Raw genomic sequence first — 16,742 nt, forward strand, 5'->3', positions numbered from 1 at the left:
GATTTTTTTTTTTAAAAAAAAATACACTTTTCAATTTTTAATACAGTATAAAATAATGTTATTTAAATTATATAATTAATTTATACATTTATCAATTTATAAATTTATATATTTAAATATTCAATTAGCATAACCTCCCATTATTTTAAAATGCAACTAGTACAAAATACTTTAAACATTAAACAATACTTAAAGATTCAAACTATTCAAAACTAAAGTCCGAGTTAATTCTAGTAATGGTCCTCCAACTTTTGTGATTTTCTGAAATTGGTCCTTGTCTTTTAATTTGGACGAAAAAGACACTTGACGACTTTTAGATTTGTTTCAGCATTGGTCCTTCTGTTAACCTTCAGTTTGTTAGCCGTTAGAGTAGGGGCTAAAATGGTCATTTCCTTAACTTATTACTTTCTTCTTCCTCATGTTGACTGAGTACATGTATTAGACGCAGAGAAGCAAGATGAAAACTCCATTGCTTCTCAATTAGCTTGCTCGCCTAGCTTTCTCACTGGCCGAATTTTCCTTCTCACTTAGCCCAAAATATAGGGCGGTTCCTCCACTATTGCTCGCCTAACTTCATCTTCAGATGTAGTTTTCTCTTCTCTTCTTTAGTGACAGATTCATTTTCCGGCTCTAGAACCACATTTTTGTTTTTCATTTTAGTGCCAATTACTACTCTCCCATCATCATTCAAAGAATCTAGAGGAATTTCCACTGCAAGGGTTACTTTTTTCAAATTTTCTTATGCATAGACTTTTAATTCAGTAGCCTTCCAGATCGAGGATAAGAATGATAAAGACGTTTAGAGACTCAAAACAAGGTGAGCTAAATAACACTTGTCAATCAAATATATAATCGGGATCGGAAGAAATTGGATGAACAAAAGTGACACCCACCATAATTTTTTTTTTTCTGGTTGATTTGGGTGTGGGGGGAGGGGGAGGGGGGTGGGGCTACTCTTTGCCTGGATAGTTTTACAGAATTCGCTATTTGTTTGTATGAGTTGGCAAATTATTTTCCAAAAATAACAGGGACTATGGGTGATAATGGCATGTAAATAGTGGAGGAACCACCCTATATTTTGGGCTAAGTGAGAAGGAAAATTTGGCCAGTGAGGAAGCTAGGTGAGAAATAATGGAGTTTTCATCTTGCTCATCTGCATCTAATACATATACTCAGTCAACATGAGGAAGAAGAAAGCAATAAGATAAGGAAATTACCATTTTAGCTCCTACACTAATGCCTAACAAACTGAAGGTTAACGGAAGGACCAATGCTAGAACAAATTTTAAAGTAAGTGTCTTTTTTGTCCAAATTAAAAGATGATGACCAATTTTAAAAAATCACAATAATCCGAGGACCATTGCTGGAATTAACTCTTAACCAAAATACCAAATATCTATATATAATAACTTGAAAAACAATCAAACGTCCAAATTAAATATTAGTTCATATAAATATTAGTATATGACATATAATTATATAATACGGAGTATAATATAATATAATATATATTTCGGAGTTTCGGGGTCGGGGTTCGGGGTTGAAGCAGGGATGCAATCCCTGTCCCTGGCTGGAATGGGAAAACTCTCCCCATCCCTACCCCATTCCCCGAAAAAATTTCCCGTCCCCGTCAAGGCGGGGACTAGGTTAGCAATTATATCTTGGACCATGGTCCAAAAACGGCGCCGTTTCTTTAAGTAAAGAAGTGACTGCCGTTATAGCTTAACGGAGCACGTATTTTTGGTTGGTTAATTACAAAATGAAACTACAGTGTATATAAAATGAAACTGCCTCATATATTGTTTTTATATTATCAAATGAAACTGTAATTGAATTGAAATGAAACTGTAGTTGTGTTGAAAATAAACTGCATTGTACATAAAATGAAATTGAATAACAGTTTCACATATTTGAGTGTATATTGTCCAGTGAAACTGTAGTTATATCGAAATGACATTGTAGTTGTGTTGTAATGAAACTATAGTGTATATAAAATGAAAATGAATAACAATTTCACATATTTGATGTATAATGTCGAATGAAACTTTAGTTATATCGAAATGAAACTATAGTTATATCGAAATGAAACTGCAGTGTATATAAAATGAAACTAAATAAGAATTTCATATATGTGAGTGCATATTATCCAATGAATTGAAACTGTAGTTATATTGAAATGATAACGTAGTTGTGTTGTAATGAAACTGTAGTGTATATAAAATGAAAATGAAAAACAGTTTCACATATTTGAGTGTATAATTTCGAATAAAACTGTAGTTATATCGAAATGAAACTGTAGTTGTGTTGAAATGAAATTGCAGTGTATATAAAATGAAACTGCATATGCTATACAAACATAGTTACTTTTTTGTGGAACAGCGCGGAACCGGTGCCATTTCTTTTAATGAAAAAAGGGCTCCGTTTTGATACATGAACTACAATACATTGCGGTCCACAGTAAAATTTGCTGGACCGGGTTTCCCCATCATGGTCGGGTTGAATTGACATGTCTAATTGGATGGGCCTATCAAACACCATGTTCAAGAGGTTAATTACTAAGTCTTAAAGCCATTTGTTGGCCCCATCATGGTTGGGTTGAATTGACATCTCTAATTGGATGGGCTCATCAAAGACCATGTTCAAGAGGTTAATTACTAAGTCTTAAAGACATTTGTTGGAAAGTTTCTTGCGTGAGTCTTCTCCAAGCAAGGAAAAAGGATGGGAAAAAAAAGAGTCAAACATGATTGTATGATCAAGGAAATACTAAAGTAGAGAAACTAGAGGTCGAGTTTTCTCAAAGTGAGGGAGTATGATATGTTGAAAAAATAGCTTAAAATGGCATAAAATAGCATTATAAGTGGCTATTTTGTGGTACCATTATTAGTGGGGTCCACTTTCGATTTGGGTCGGGTAAAAGTGGGTTCGAATTCTTCGTAGTGAGACAAAGAGATTGATATATTGTACCCTCAAAACGGATAATGGGTGAATGAGATATTCATTCTCAAAGTAGACCGATTTGAGTTGGAAAAATGAAGGGTAAAAGCTTCAGAGTAGCTTGTCCCACATTTGTTTGGGAAGAGGGTTTACACCACTATTTATACAAGAGCTCTTCTAAGCTTTATTGAATTATATAGCATAGAGGGTCTTTTTTGCGCCCACTGGATTCGGCCAAGACAGCACCAGCCCGAGAGTTCACTCTTGGTGTTAATGGTTCAGCCTTGTGAGGCCGAACCTGACCAGCCCGAGAGTTCACTCTTCGTGCTGATGGTTCGGCCTTATGAGGTCGAATCTGACTGGAGCCAGCGAGCGAGTTTGGCCTTACGCCTAAGGCCGAACTGAACTCTCGTGCTCATGGGATGCCGAAATTGGAGCACGAGAGCCGAAACACCAAATGGCTCGGCCAACCGCCAACCAGAAACATTCTGGACTGTTGTGAGTTTAAATTCATCCGTTACAGAATTAATGCACTTTTAAATTTTGAATTTAATCTCAGTTAGTGGGCTGTTTCAGGTGTTACAAAACTAGGCTCTATGTCAGTTTTAATGGTCATAATGAAGCTATTCAACTTCTCCAACCCTATATAAGAAGGGGTCCGTTTACCAACAGAAAACTGTTCTCTGTTTTCTGTTTTCTAAGTTTTCAGTTTTCATTCTCTATTTTCCGTTTTCTGTTTTCTGTTTAGAAACTTGTTTACTAACTGAAAACTATTTTCTGTTTTCTATTTTCTAATTTTTCATTTTTCACCTAAAATTTAGTTTAGATAATATTAATATTTTTTGAGCTAATATTTAAAATATTTTTTTAGATATATTCATTTGAATGACATGTATATGAATATATATAACTTTTACTTTGAATTCTAATATATGTGAAATTTCAATATCCGATATCAGGACCGAACTTGTATTATGATGTAACATGATTAAAAGGATTCTAACTAATAATCTATTGAGTTTAATCAAAATCTAAAACATTATATAGAGTTTAATTTCTTAATTTTAATAATGTAAATAATGTCTAACTTTAAAGTGTAAGTAAATAAATTATGTTTCAATAAGTAAAGTAAGTAGAAAAGATAGAAGATAGTGATAAGTAAAATAAGATGATAATGAATGTAATCATAATAATGTGGGTATAGTGACATATAACTAAATAGATGATAGATGATTCTGTTATCAATTTCGAAAACAGTTTTTAAGTGTGTTTCAGTTTTTCAAAAATTTCCATAAATTATTTTCAGTTTTCAAAATGGAAAACTGTATTAGTAAACATGTTTTCTGTTTTCTATTTTCCAGTTTTCGGAAATTCTCAGAAATTTTCAGTTAGTAAACGGCCCCTCCTTTCTTAGCCTAACTGTGTTCGAAGCCTTACTCTAGTTCGCCGGGTTCAAAGTTTGAGTGCTCAAACGATTGAACTGTAGCACGTTTTAGCCTCAGAAACCTAGGCTACAACGCTCTTAGCATTTGTGGAAGGTAGCAAATAAGGTTTTAAGGAAAGAGTGTTTAGCTCAATTCCTACTAAACCTCTTCGCTCCATAATCTTTCGTTCTTCCCATCATATCCAATCATCCTTTCCGTTTTTCTATAAAATAATAAAGGATTATTATTGAGTTTTACCAACAAAATATCCAACATGATAGAGAACAAATGCACGGCAAAATTCAAGAGTTATCTCTAAAAACTGGCAGTATATATTCTCATATTAAGATTGGACGATGAAATGCATTAATAATAGTTAATAATTTTACTTAGATACTATGAGATTTCCTATTTCCCAAAATTCTGTTTATTCCCCCAAAGGTGCAGCATTTAAAACTATCTTTTATCATATCCTCTATACTACTGTAAATAGTTGTAATATGTAAGCTTACAGAGAGATGAAATATTTTATATTTTCAGTTGTTGTTTTTTTTTTTTTTTTTTTTGAGAATTTTCTGATCTCTTTTATCCCTTTATCATATGGTGACATTCCTTTTCCCCTTTTCCTACATTACTCATATTCCTTATAGCCATCCCCATGGACGACTGAGACTACCCTTCATATTATATATAACCTGTATTGTTACGTTCTCCATATCTTGTTGTCTCCACCCATCCAAATATTTACACTGCGCTTTTCTGTATCAAAGCACCAAAGGGTCTTCAGGTTTCTGTTGTTTCCATCTCCTAAACTGCCATGGGAGAAGTCGAAGAAAGATTGTTGGATATCACAAGTGAGTTTCCTTTCCAAACTTTCTCTGTTATTTTTGCTTCTTTTCACTTGTTTTTGGAACAAACCCAGTGCTTTAGTTAAGTATACTCAAAGAAAAACACACTCTGTTTGGTAAATTGTGGTTAGCTGATTTAGTTAATGAGTTTAACTAGTTGATAGCATTAGCTGATTGCAGGAAGATATTTAGTAAATTAGTTGTTCGCTATAACTGATTACATTCAAAATGACTTTCTCAAAAATCTGATCCAAAATTAAAAATTTTTTGAACATCTTTTTAAATTTTAACATTTTAATTAAAACAATAAATTATTACAAAAAAAATTTAATTAATTAAACGTCTTTAATCAAATCAAATAATTAACAACGGTCAAATAAATTAAAATTGACAGATAAACTAACTAAGTTATCAAATATGACCACAGTCTAGTTATGACATTCGCCGGAGGTTCAACCGGTGACCGACATTATAGAGATAAGGTATACCAGAAAATAATAATATAATTGAAAGGGTCCAGAATAACAGGCCAACAGGCAGGGCAAAAGATATATAGTGATAAAGTAATATAACCCACAAAAATGAGAATAAAGCTTCATTATTGACAACAAATTAATTTTATTCAATTCAAAAGTACTTTCCAAGTTGATGTTGATGGATTATATATTTATACATAAGGGCTTTGGCCTTCTCTTCAAGTCTTCAAGTCTTCATTAACGATAATAATTACGGATGATAGATGGGCTTGGTTACGATTTTTATGATTAAGTTGCCAAAAGAATGATCAAGTAAATAAAATATAATTTTTATATACATTCTTTGTTAAGTTTGTATATATAGTAGTCGTAAATAAAATAATTAAGTTCAAAATAAAGATCATGATATACACTCCTGTATTTACCACTCACAAGAGACTACTTTTGATGTGACAATTGTATAGTTGGTTTATGGAAAAGACTATTACTGTTATCTGAATGTGCACTTTGAGTGAAATCCAACAATTATATATTTGTGAGTGACTGATTGTGATAGACAATTGTATGATGCTTAGCATTTTCCTTAAAATAATAGTTCATTTAAAAAAACTTACTAGCTTATTGTTTCAAAAATAAATTCTTAACTTTTATTTTTTCTATTTTTACCTTATTATTTTTAGAAAATGATAGAATCCATCACTCCCAATTAAAATTCATCCTCATGTATTAACATTAAAAGTTGTAAATTAGATTTAAATTTATTTGTAAATATGTGCCAATGATCAATGAATATGGTAGCATATAATGTATATTATTTAAATATCATGATAAGGATGTGAACAGAAGATAAAATAAAATAATCATCACACAAAATGATTGCAAGTTTAATAATATCTTTTTCCTGTGTTCAGTGACGGAGCTACGTGATGGGGTAGGGGGGCCTGGCCCCCCTCACCTCATCCCCACCCTTACCCTCACCCTAAATTTTTTAACAAATATGTATGTATATATTGATATAGTAGAGATAAAATATACTTTTGGCCCCCCTCTATTTTTTTTAAAATAAAACAATCTATTATGTTTATATTAAATGAACTCAAAATATATATTAAAGTTCACTATTTTTCATTAAATAAAAAAAATAAATCATATAATTAAAATTAAAATTTTTCTTTATTATCTTATTTCTTTTATCAAGATTTTAATAATGAAGAGAATCAAGTATACATTTTAATTTTAAAAAATCTCCAAATCAGAGATATATGCTTTGATTTTATTAGTAATGTTGATTAATTAATTAGTGATTTATTGTGTGTTTTAAATGTTTATTTACATTTTTAAGATGTACATTTGCTAGTTTAAAACTTTAAATGATTAGTTTTGAAATTGACAAAAATTAATATTGAATGTTTAATTCGTCTTGGTTTTTGTCTTTTATCTCTCAAATTTTGAAATATTCAGTTAATCAATGAAATGAATATCAGTTAATTATGAAAAAATTTGGTGACAAAATAATTGAAAAATCTTTTTATTTGATGTTAAGAGAATATATATTTAATAAATGTTGTTGCTATTGTTATTATTATATTTTGTGTTATGTGAAAAATTTATAAAGTAATGATCGGCACATGTGTCGATCGTACTCATATAATTATGTATTTCATACTTTATTACACATAGTATAATTAGAAATTATTATCAGTAATAATCACAATAATGTATGGTATATATAATAATATGGTACGATTAATTATAATGTCGGCTAAAATTGTAAATTTTCTCTACTACACCGGCCCCCCCAACTCAAGTTTTCTGGCTCCGTTCCTGCCTGTGTTCTGCCGTCTAAAACGTTATTCAAGTCATAGAACTATTATCATTTGAATATTACTCGCAATTTAATTCATATATTCATAATTTTAATATAAGAAAGGACCATAACTAAACTTGTACTGTAGCTTTTATTAAGATTCCAATATTTTATTTTTAAAATAAAATAAAATATTAAAAATGCTATCGTCAGCGATGGTTTCTTCTTGCGGGGCGGCAATGTAGTTTTTTTTTTTTTTTTAAACACTTTGTAAAGTATAGATATTAAATTAATTAAAGTAGGGGAAGAAATTAAACAATATTGATGTACTAAAAAAAAGTTGATGGACCATGGGCTTATCAGGCTAATTAATTGGAGTCCAAGTGGAGTTGATTGATAAATGGAATTGAGCAGGCAAATTATATCATGCACCAGGGCGCAAAAATGTATTGTGCGTCCTGACCTAAAACGATGTTATTTTGTATTTTTTTTTTTGGAAATTTTGTTTCTTGTGTTTGCAATTAACTTCTTAAAAAAAAATCACAGGTTTCGAATGTACATAAGTGTATAATAGAATGTACATAATTGTATAATAGAATGTATGTAATTGTATAACAGTATGCACATAATCTTTTTTGAAAGGATAATACACATAATCTAACATAATACATGATACATATAAACTCTTAACTCTTAAAAAAAAAAATTCTCTGTTTCGAATGTATATAATTTTATAATAGAATGTACATAATTGTATAACAGAATACACATAAACTCCATCGCATCAACTCTCCACACAACTTAACAAAACGACGTCATTTTGGCAGGGCGGGGCGCACAATGCATTGTGCGCCCTAGTGCGCGATATAACGATTGAATTGAGTTAGGCATGGAATTTGGGCTTGGGGGCAAGGGATCAAATTGCAAGGCAAATTATTATGTGGACCATGGTCCACATAGTACTGTGTGAATTATAAAAAAAATACTCCCTATGTCCTATTTTATGTCTCTGGTTAGGTTAACGAGACTTGACTGATGTTATTTTTAATTCAATTTTTCATAATATTAAGTTTAGTATTAGTATACAAAATTTATATATTTAGAAACTACACTAAAAGTACTATTAAAACAAAAAATTAAATTTAAGAATAAGTAAAAAAAAAAATACTAAAGAAAATAAGCAATAATAGGGATATAGGATATGCGCTCAAGATCTGTTGGGGCTCGCGGTATTGGGCCAAGGTAAATGGAGGTGGGGGATTAGCGTTGGCCGAAAGGGTCTCGGGGGAGGAAGATGGTCCGACGTGGGTGTCGCCGGCGACAGCGGGGGCTCGGCCGGGTCGCGGGCGTCAAACGTGCCTGGTGACATGGCCAGTGCGCCACTGTCGCAGGGTCGCACCCCCTCGCTGCTAGTCTATCGCGGCAATCAATGTCGAACAGGGGCCCCCGCGGGTGGCTAATTGGACTCGGCCGGCCTAGGCGCGGCCAGCGCACAGGCGGCGCGGCTTTGCGCCAGTTGTGCGCCCCCCTCCCCATTTCCAGGGTGTGGCGTGAGGGGGTGGGGAGGTGTTGCATGGGAGTGCATGGCGGAGGTGATTGGACAGCGTGTGCGTAGTGATAGTATGTGGATGAGAGACGTGGGGCACGTGGAAGCCTCCGAATTGAGTCAGTCTGAGAACGTACACGTAGAGGGTGCAAGACATGGGGGTCAAGCAATAAATAGGGTGCCTGGCTTCCTATCAAGGACATGTCTGAACACTACAAGCACTATGGTCTAGTAGTCTTGATCTTATGTTCTCAAACCCCTTGTTTAGGTTCGATTTTTTTTTCAGTAGCATATTTAGCTATAGCCCATCTTCTGGCATTGTTCTTTGTATTTGGGCCACCATTTTGTGCCTGTACCTCGGCTTTGTGACGTACTATTTTGGGCCTAGCGCCCCGGGTAATAAAGCTGTTATTTTCTTACCTCCGTTCTATACCTCTACGTCTCGTTTATGGTGGACCCGGTCCCGATAAAACCATCAAGCAAAAAATAAAGAGTTGGTTTGACCAATTAATAGTAAGTAGAACAGATAAAATGGAATAGATGGAGTATATTTTTAATAAACTTAAAGTACATTATTTGAGTATTGAATGTACATTATACAAAATAATTTATTTTCAATACTCAAATAATGTACTATCTCTGAATAGAAGATACAATTTTAATATACTAAAAATAGAATATTTGTTTACTTCGTACATTATATGATAATATACAAAATAATGTATTTTCAGTACTTAAATAATGTACTTTTTTATTTATGGTATATACAGTTGTGTGAACCATAATCAGTGCAATAACAACTCAAATTGCAAGGTTTGGGCTTGGTTTGGAATGGAAGAGGGCGCCAGATGGGGGAGGGGGTGGTGCCTCAGCCACAGTCGGCAAGTGCCCCCCCTCCCCCACACCATTGTTGTTGACGGTAGCCAAAAGGGACACGCCAAGGAGGAACACGAGAAGCATCTCCGCACAACCTTACAAACCCTGAGGGAAAATCAACTATACGCCAAACTCTCTAAATGCGAATTCTGGAAGGACATCGTGGCATTTCTGGGCCATGTGATAACCAATGAGGGGATCAGGGTAGATCCAACCAAGATTCGCGCAGTCAAGGAATGGCCCGCACCAAAGGCAGTTCCAGAGGTTAGGAGCATCCTTGGGCTAGCCGGTTACTATCGAAGATTTGTACCCGATTTTACCAAAATAGCCCAACCCCTGACAAGGCTCATGAAGAAGGAAATCCCCTTCCAATGGGACGTCAATTGTGCTTCGGCTTTTCAGGAATTGAAGGAGAGGCTGACCACAGCCCCAGTATTAGCACTACCCTCGGGAATAGAAGGATTCGAAGTTTTTAGCGATGCTTCTAAAAAGGGGCTGGAATACGTGCTAATGCAAAATGGCAAGGTAATAGCATACGCGTCCAGACAACTCAAAACCCACGAGGAAAATTACCCCACACACGATCTAGAACTAGCCGCCATTGTATTCGCCCTAAAAATCTGGAGGCATTATCTATACGGGGTGCAATGCAAGATCTACACGTACCATAAAAGCCTGAAATACATCTTCACTCAAAAGGATCTGAACATGCGACAACGACGGTGGTTAGAACTCATAAAAGATTATGACTTGGATATTCAATACCACGAAGGGAAAGCTAACGTTGTGGCAGACGCACTAAGTCGAAAAATGAGCTACTCGCTCAACACCACGTGGGTACTGTCAGACAAACTATGTAAAGAATTTCAAAGGTTAAAATTGGAAATAGTGGAGCAAGGACTAACAGATTCGGAAATCCAACTATTTAATCTCAGAATCATACCCACACTATTCGAAGAAATCAAAGCCGGACAACAACAAGATCTTGAATTGGATAAAATCTGAATCGACCTGGCCCAGGGAAAGGACGGGCCATTCAAACTATCTAATGGAGGCTCGGTGGATACCCATTACCTTGTTCTTGAAGGTAAAGCCTTTGACCCGGAATCTTTTTCTAATTCTTTGTTGGATATGCTTAGATTCCAAGGTTTGTTGGATGGGTTTCTCGCCATAAGGGCCGAGACTTACCCGAGTTTGGTTAAGGAATTTTATCGTCACATGGTTGTGACAAAGGATGGTGATAATCTTGAGATCACTTCAAAAGTGAGAGGTGTGAAGGTAGTTCTGTCTGAAAAGAGGCTAGCTCAGCTTTTGAGTCTATCTGCTTCAGGAGTTGCTCAGTATAGCGGTAAATCGTGGATTAGTACGGATACCATGGGGTACCGGGACTATTTGAGTTACTTGTTGGGTCGCACGAGTGGTTACACTCAAGCTTCAAGGCCGGAGAAAAAGTGGTTGTCTGCGGAACAGAGGATCTTGGTTATGTTGGTATCGGATTGTTCGTTACCCAATAACAACAAAAGTAAGTTGTTGGGTAAGTTGGAATGCACCTTTGCCTTTTGCCTCAAGAATATGGTCAAGTTCAACCTGCCAGCTTTGATGTTGCAACATATGGTTTTCTGCCGTGATCATAACCGAAAAAGCCTACCGTATGGGATGGTGTTGAGCTGGATTCTGGTTAGGAAAGGTGTGAGTGTTGATGGTTATCTACCGAAGGCCGTGGGAAAGCTGGTGTTGGATGCCACCAATCTTCGAAGTTGCAATCTGTTTCAGTTGGAAGATAGTGATTACATCACTCTTGAAGAAGTGGCAAGGAAAGCCCCTGAGGAAAGAGCTGAGTTGGCAGCCGAGCTTGGGATTCATGCCGGGAAGTTAAACCTCGCAGTTCAGAGTTTGGGTGGCAATGAATAAGATGAAGGTGAGGTAGGCCATGAGGAAGAAGTGGAAGCACCGGAAGCTGCCGAGGCCGAAGAAAGTGATTCTGAAAGTGAAGAAAATCAAAGGAGGAGGGAAGCTCGCACCAAGAAGGAGCATGATGCCATGACGCATGAGGAGCGCGTTGTCACCTTGCTTCGTCAACAGAACCGCATGATCGAAGAAGGCTTCGCGTTCATGAAGACGCAGTTTTTTCGCCGTGCATCAAAGGCTAAATCAGATCGAGACCAGTTCAAGCCGCAGAGGAGAGGATGATGAAGAATCCGAGGAGAGCACCGAAGAGTCGGATAGCGAGTCCTTCTAGAGTGGGGTTGTGGCCGTCTTGCTTGCTTTTCTTTAGTTGTTGTTATCTTCTTAGCCGTTGTTACCGTTTAGTCGTTGTTTGCTTTTATGCTTTTTCTTGCTTGTTGTTTTGTTGTTTAGTTAGTTTTGTAGTTGGCATTTTGAGTTGGTTGACTAGTTCCTAGTTGTTGGTTAGAAGTTGGTGTTTGTGATGGGACTAGAGTTCGTTATGCTCAATTTATCCGTTTATTTTAACTTTTGCTAATCCTTGTTTGGATTCTTTCTTGTCTTGAAATCTTGTGGAATCTTTTGGGGTTTTGACCAAAAGAAATTGTTCTTGACACTCTTGTCACATTGATGTTCCTTTTTGCCGTTTGTTCTAATTCGTCGTACCCAAGCTTCGGGGACGAAGCTTCTTTGAAGGGGGAGAGGATGTGACACCCCGAAATCCAAATTCGATTAAGGGATTAATTAAATAATTAATCCTATTTCAATTGGTAATTTAATTCCTAAATCCTGAAAATTCAATAGTCGGGGACTAGTAATTGACTAGTCAACCCCAAAGTCAAAGTTGTACCTTGAGCTTTGTAAGGAGTTCCCTTGTTTCCTTACACCCCTTCATGTTAGTAAGGGTATTCTTGACTTTTCACCTTGTGTTAGTATTGTAAGCTAACCTAATAGAACACCCTCATTTCTCTTCTTACACTCCCCAAATTCTAGCTCCACCTTCTCTTTAAAAAGGTAGATAGCTTTTCTTCCAAGCCAAGTTGAAGCTTTGCCAAAACTTCAAGAGTTGTCTCCAAGATTCTACCTTTCATACATTTGGGCATCTAGGAGGGTAAGATCCATGTTCATCTTGTGTTTTTAGTGTTTTCTAAGGTGTCTTTTCTTAAAGATAGAATCTTTATGATCTTTTAGTGTGTTCTTGAAGTGGGTTTGGACGGTGAGCTTTGTTAGGAGCTTGGTGAGGTGTTAAGACAAGGTTTTTGTCTACAAGAGGTAACACATGCTCTACAAAATCTATTTTGCTTACCTATATGAATATTTCTTGGATTCTACATGTGATTTTGCTATGAAATGTGAGTGTTTATGCATTGTCTTGTGAAAATGCATATCTAGAGCTTGTGTTTAGGGTTCTTGTATGACATTGCTTGGCTATTCCTTTGATTCAAGTCACTTGGTTGTATTTGGTGAGTTTTGGCATGTTTTGGACGTGAATTTGAGCTTGGTGATGAAAATCCCCGAAGGGATTATTTTGTGTAGGTATACATACCCGCGGGCGGAACGGCGGGCAGAGCCCTACCCGCCGCCCCCACCCGCGGGGAACAAGGCTTGTGGGTAATGTACCCGCGGGCGGAACTGCGGGTAGGGGTCTACCCGTGGGTCCACCCGCGGTGTACACTTTGGTGTACAATCAGGATTTGTTCTCCGTGATTCTTTTGACTCGGTATTTGGTCTTTTGACTGTCCGATGTTCTTTTGTGGAACTATTTGAGTGTCTTCTCGATGTTTCGTATGTCTAGAACTATATGGTAGGAATCCATGTAGGTTTTGGTGTCGTGAATCGTGCTAAGTGTTCAACATTGTGTTTCGTTGAACCGTGATGAGTCTTGTGTGTTATTCGGAACTACGTTTGGTTTACCCGTTTGATAAGCATGCTTGTTCGGTGTTTAAATGCTAGCGTGTGTGTTGTTTGTACCTTCTTATTGGTTGATGATAACTTGTGTTATTCATCGTTGTTGTTGTTGGGCTGTGACCCATTCCTTGATTATGGTTTCATATCTTCGTTGTGATCCGTTGATTGATTCCTGTTGAGGTGTGGTGTGTGTGGCTTTACCTGGATTGCACGATTAGTGGTATGGGACACTAGTCACCAAGGTATTGCAGTGGTCCTCGTGGTGGCCATGACGTGATTATGGATTTGTGGCCTTTGTGTAAGGTTCACGTGTTTATTTCTGGGATAACATGTGTTATCCAGGGCATGTGTTGCCGTGTGTGTGATCGGTACCCTCGTGTACTATGAAATCGGTGGTTCTGTTGGAGGGACTATTTGAGGGGGAACGACGGTTCCTTACAAGATTCCCCCATCTTTTCTCTAAATCTTTCTTCTACCTTGTGGGTTTTGGGAGTTTGTAGAAGATCTAGTGGTGGGTGAAGTGCTAGGTTGATCTAGAGGAGCTTTGGTCTTGCTTTAAGGTTGAAGAAGGTGTTCTTGGTCTACAAGAGGTAACCCATGCTACACAAAACCTATTTTCACTTGATAATAATGATTATTGGCTTCTATGTGACATTCTTGATGTGTTTGAGTGATTGATGCGTTGTCTTGTGGTGATGCATTTTTAGAGCTTGTATTTTAGGGTTATTAAATGCTATTTTATGAGTTATTCATAGGTTCAAGTCATATCTTTGTTGTGTGGAAGATTTGGGGTCATTTGGACTTGAACTTGACCTTAAAACTGCAAAACAAGGAATGCTGATTTTTGGGTGCAGGGTGTACCCGCGAGTGGAACCACGGGTGGAGCCCTACCCGTGGTTCCCCCGCGGGGAACATGTTTGGGATTGCGGGGATTTGTCCCCCGTGATCCCTTCTTCTTGGTTTTTGATGTTTTGACCTCTCGTTGTTGAATTATTGAGCTTTTGTGAGTCTTCTTGATGTTTCGTATGTCTAGAACGATGAGTTAGTAATCCACGTTAGGATTTGGTGTCTTGAATCGTACTTATGATCCAACCTTGTGATTCGTTGGATTGATGTTGAGTCTTTGTGGTTTATTAGAACTATTTTGGTTTACCCGTTTGATATGCATGCTAGTTTGATGTTGTAATGCTAGTGTGTGTGGTTTGTTCTTTCCTATTGAGGTTGGCAACTTGTGTTGACCATCGTTGGTGTCGGATTGTAATCCTTCCTTGTTGAGTATAGTGTCATATCTTTGTTGTGATCCATTGATTGATTCCTGTGATGAAAAACATGGGTATTGCTGTACCTTGATTGCACGATTAAGGGTATGGGACCTTAATCTCCAAGGTACAGATGGGTATCCGTTGTTGTACACACTTTGTGTGGAATCTAGGTGTTGTTGTATCTCTAGATTCCGTGTGTTTTGACTCTTGATGAGATGGTGATTGATGTGATGAGATGATTGAGCAGGTAAAGTGGATAGTGTGGGGACTTATGTGTGAACGGACCGGTAGTGAAGCTCCGGATGGCCGTTTGGTTACTTGTGACTTGTGGGCAACATGGGAAACTCATCCCATTGCCAGAGATAGTAACTAACCCGTTGAGCTTGGAATCTCAATAGGGGTGTATACACTTAAAGTTGCTAGCTCTGTTTCCATTGGGTTGCGGTCCTTGTCATTGCGATGACACGTGCATGTGATCCGGGTCGTTGCGATTACCACGTGAAGCATGATTATTGATGATTTGGAGCCTCCACACTGATCCACTATGAATCGAGCCGTGGTGCTGACTCCACGGTATATGACTTGGTGTGATAGTGTCCCACGTGGACTTGGAACTCGTTATGGTGTGAATCTTACCTTCCATTACTTAAGAGCATGTCTATTGTGAATCCTTCGTTGTGTGTCGCATGTTGTACCTTGTTATTGAGCTTGTTGCTTGTGTTCTATTGTCTTGTTGAGTATGTTGGTCTTTGACCTTTGTTGTGTGTGATTGATGAGTCCATTGATGATTCCCTCTCTCGGCTTTAAAATGATATATATTGTATTCCAGTTTCAAACGCTTTTGATTATATCTATGTATATATTATGATACATAACGGCATGTTGATGGGTTACCAGCATTATTCGCTGACCGGGTGTTATCCTTATCTTTTACAGGTTGAGTAGCTTTGGAGAGCGCGTTATTGACCTGTAGATAGATTAGACTCTCTTTAATAGTTATTGAGGGCCTGTGAGCCTAAGTAGTTGATTTGTTAGACTGTTTAGTGGTTAGTGTTTGCCTGTGCACCTATTGTTGTTTAGGTGTGGCATAACATCTCCCGATTGGTGTAGTTAGCTGCCGCTTTTCTTATGTTAATGTTTAGACTGCATCTCTTTTCTAAGCTTTAATTGGTTTTAAAAGTTGTTGAAATTCGGGGGTGTTACATGTGTAGCCTGTCGAAAGTGTGCCAGGGTTCTAACTGCACCGTTACCGGGCAATAACGCTTTTAAGGCAGTGTTATAACACGGGACAGATTTCCTTCTACCATACACCTGTTGTGTCCGTGCTCTTAAAAGGTTTCGCGTTAATTGTGAATATTCTCAACAGTTAAAAGCGTTATTTCAGGAACAGTCAACCTTTAGCGTTATGGCACATTTTGTCATACACGATCTATCAAAGATCTGCTTGATGAAAAAAATTATAAAAGGTGGGCTCAAAGAATGTGTATCCTTTGAACAATTAAAGTTTGTTTACTTGTTGTATTCAGTTGCACCTGTACCTACTCCAGCAGTGTTCTCTCCACTTGGTGCTACAAAAGCTAACCATGAACCTGATTACACTTCCGGTAAAGAATCGAGAGAATACAACCCTGAAATAGATTACATTCCGAGTCAAGAATCGGGTGTAACTCTGATGCAGTTTAGAAATGACAATGCGGCAGCCAGAGGATACCTTATG

At 37.0% G+C, this 16,742-nt stretch overlaps 1 long non-coding RNA gene across 1 annotated transcript; it reads left to right on the top strand.

The window, feature by feature from the left end:
• Window positions 1-4,761: 4,761 nt before the first annotated feature.
• On the top strand, window positions 4,762-16,046 carry LOC109183649. The gene is made up of 3 exons (XR_002054586.1): window positions 4,762-4,897; window positions 4,928-5,212; window positions 15,962-16,046. It is a non-coding gene; the product is annotated as an uncharacterized LOC109183649 (long non-coding RNA).
• Window positions 16,047-16,742: the final 696 nt, after the last annotated feature.

Source organism: Ipomoea nil, unplaced genomic scaffold (genome assembly GCF_001879475.1).
Source record: "Ipomoea nil cultivar Tokyo-kokei standard unplaced genomic scaffold, Asagao_1.1 scaffold1149, whole genome shotgun sequence".
Classification (NCBI taxonomy): domain Eukaryota; kingdom Viridiplantae; phylum Streptophyta; class Magnoliopsida; order Solanales; family Convolvulaceae; genus Ipomoea; species Ipomoea nil.